Below are 3,428 nucleotides of genomic sequence, written 5' to 3'. Positions count from 1 at the left end.
AATTAAAAGATAGATAGATAGAATTAAAATTCAATAACCAAAGTGGAAATCATAAATTTTTCTATAGTATACAGCAACTTTGACTGCACTCTATTTTTTAATATATATAACAAGAATTACATGCCCTAGTAAACGCGTGATAAATGATTTGAGCAAATTAAAAAAAAAAGGTCCTAACGCGGAAATGGTCCATAACACAGAGACTTGTAAGGTTGACTTAAAAGCAGAAAATTGATGAACTGATAAGAGAACATCAGCGAAGGGAAAGTGAAGATTGCAGGTACTCTCTCTTTTTTTCTTTTTTTTAGTATCATGTTATATAGTGGAATGTAACTCTGCTGTAACTGAGAATCAATTAATCTCATCAACCGATTTTGTTGGTTCAGCATAGAGATTTATCATTTGTACATATATTTTTCTGAAAGGGCATGGAGGAGTTGATTGCAGGGAAATAACTTGAAAATTGTTTTACAGAAAAAGTAAGATAATAATTTATGAATACTTCAGCTTATTGGTGTGCTGTGTCGATCTTGAACTATCGACATCAATCCTGCAACTCTTTTTTTTTTTGTTCAGATCTTTGAAAAGTCTTATCTTTGCTAGACTTGGTAATATCAAGAATCCTACTCTTCACGGTTTTCTAATTGTAAATATCAAGTTTTCTTGAGTTTTAGAGGTGAATGTAGAAAAACTGGTATATAAAGAACACGATTTTGTTTAAGCAGATGAACAACCGAAAAGAACAAAAAACAGATTTTTTAGCAAAGAGAACAGAGAGCAGAATAGTCTCCTATAGGTTACTGTGCCATCCATTGTCTTTTATTTATAGAAAAATCATAACGATTTTGATAGGGATTATTTATTCTTTTTATATGATGTCATAATGTATGTAAATCCCATATATATCCATTATTCTTGATTTATTTAAAGTTTATATTGTGCTTACTTTGCTTTGCAATTTGTATCGTTTAGGACGTTTATGAACAAGCATATAAAATTTCAAGTCAAGGCTGCCCTTTTTAGAGTATTTATTTCATGATTCTTAGAATCTCACGAGTGAAATAAGTGACCTATTTTTATATAGAATTATAAAAATTTAAACTTTTTTTTTAAATGAGATTTTTTATATACACTTGCAAATTAAATTTTATAGTGGTAAATTGATTCCATCAATAATATCTTGATTATTATAAAAAAATTGCAAATGAAATTTAAAACTATATACATTGAGAATCAAGTCCCTATTATTCTTGAGCAAATATTCCATAATTAGTTGTAGTTATCTACTTCCATGTGATGTCAATATCAAATTTACTACTTAATCTTTTATCTTGATTTTGTTATGGGGAAGAAATACAAGATAGAAGCTTAAAGTTTAATTTAGACGATCTGTACGAGAAAAATGGAACAGGAAATTAAACAAGGGCTAAAGATGGTCTCCATCGGGAAATGATTAACGCGTGTTAAGGGTGTAGTTGTTGGGGTCTCCATTGACAAAGCCACCATTGTGGTGATGAACCTTGATGGTGAAAGTGTTTCAAGATGATAATGACAACACACAGTAGCCAAGTGACATGGAGGATGGAGAGGGATGGAAAGTTGGTGATGGCTTTGGAAAAAAGGCAGAGCTTTATTTGTGGCAGTGTATGGTAGTGCTCGACTAAGTGTTTCATGGCTCTGCTTCTTCTTCATGCTAGCATTGATGTTCATCATTTGTCCTCTACTTTTTCAGGTCTGGTAGCTGCAGTTTTTCTTGCTTGCTTTAGAGAGGGGCTGCTGGATTAGTGTTTGAGTGTTGCAGCTTTCCTTCTTCAGTTTTTTTTTCTTCCCCTGCTTGCTTCCTCATGGGTTCTGTTTCCAATTTTTTTCTCTTTGGTCTTGCTTAATCTGTCTTTGTGGTTTGCTCTTTTTATGAAAGATTGATGACAGCTTCCATTCTTTTTTCCTTTTTCTTTTTTCCAGTTTATTATATCTTTAACAGCTTCCATTCTTCCTTTTGAGATGTTGGTTAGGTTTCTTTGTTGAAGTTGGATCTCTTTAGGCAGATTCGCTTCTGTATTTTTTTTATTTTGCCTTCTTTTTTCCCCTCCCATATGTTTATGCCCAAATTGAGGCATTGTTTGCTGTGTTTTCCCTACAATGTTTGTTTAAATTCAGGAGATGGTTCGTGTTTATATAGATTTTTGTGTAGGAATTTCTTCATCCCTGTCGTGTTAAATAATTTAAGGGTTTCAAACTCTTTATAGTTTATACTTAACGAGATTGTTTGAAGCATGGTCGAAGGAAAATTTCCCACCTGCTACTGTGGGAATATAACAATGGCTTCTGTTACTCAGTCAAAAATAAAAGAGTGAATACCATAAGCATGGGTATTGCTAGAGCTAGGAATTCAATATCAATACTTTTGCTTGAATGTTATTTATGGTTGATGACTTCTTTTTTTTCCCTCTTCACAGTTTGGGTGTTAGATTGGAAGGCAGCAACACACCGGTTTTTTGGATATAGTCGCCTTGATACTCTCGATTCAGTTCATATGGCTGATTTCTATAGTTTTAATCTATGAGCAATTTAAATGCAGTAAGTGCAAAGTGTTCTTCAACCAATACTACCAGTAGGTGATTTCAGCTTGAACATTGTGAAAAAATAGATATCAGTTCTGGATTGTAATTAAGTGTAGGTCTGCTTAGAAGTTGAGATGAGAAGATGAAGGCTTAAGCTGAAGCAGACCATGGAAATATACAGCAGTACAGCTTGCAAAGAAGCACTTTCTGCAAAAACGAAAGTAGTTCCATTTCATCATCAACTGCACGAAAAGTTTGAAAGAAGTTCGCTGTCATTGAACTCAATCCTGCATTTGAACATGGACTCAGTTGGCTCAGGAAGAAACTTAACTGAAGATATCAACGTCTCACAATTGAAGATATCAACGTCTCCAAAGATTACCCCTGCGAAGTGCGGGCATCAAATCTAAGTGTATATATATATTTATATAAAGGTTCATAAAATTTTCTTCACGTACGGCTCAGGTGAACTTTTTTTCATTCAAACCCGCTGGGGCTAAAAGCATATCATGGACCCACATTGTTATTGTGTTTATATTAAAAAAAAAAAAACACGATGTGCATATTTTAAAGCATGAAAAGTTTTTTGCTACACAAGTCATAAATCATTTTTTATCCAATAAAATGGTTTAATTTAATATCTAATGAAAAAAACAACGATAACAAATTTATTAAATCCAAAGATAAGGTGATACTTGCAGGAAAAAAAATTACCAAAAAGAAAAAAAATTAAAAAATTGAATTAAAAAAAAACTCAATATCAAAAGAAAAAATAACAAAATAGCAAAAAAAATATAATTGAGTCAATTCGAGTTAACATGACAAACTCCCAACTCGAGTAATGATGTTGGGCCATCCTTATAGAAA

At 32.5% G+C, this 3,428-nt stretch overlaps 1 long non-coding RNA gene across 1 annotated transcript; it reads left to right on the top strand.

Annotated features, from left to right (window-relative positions):
• Positions 1 to 243: 243 nt before the first annotated feature.
• On the top strand, positions 244 to 3,014 carry LOC133702517 (uncharacterized). Its single transcript, XR_009843756.1, has 2 exons — positions 244 to 2,577; positions 2,678 to 3,014. It is a non-coding gene; the product is annotated as an uncharacterized LOC133702517 (long non-coding RNA).
• Positions 3,015 to 3,428: the final 414 nt, after the last annotated feature.

Source organism: Populus nigra, chromosome 9 (assembly GCF_951802175.1).
Source record: "Populus nigra chromosome 9, ddPopNigr1.1, whole genome shotgun sequence".
NCBI classification, from domain to species: domain Eukaryota; kingdom Viridiplantae; phylum Streptophyta; class Magnoliopsida; order Malpighiales; family Salicaceae; genus Populus; species Populus nigra.
Note: the sequence above shows the minus strand (reverse complement) of the source record. Positions and strands in the feature narration are given on the sequence as shown.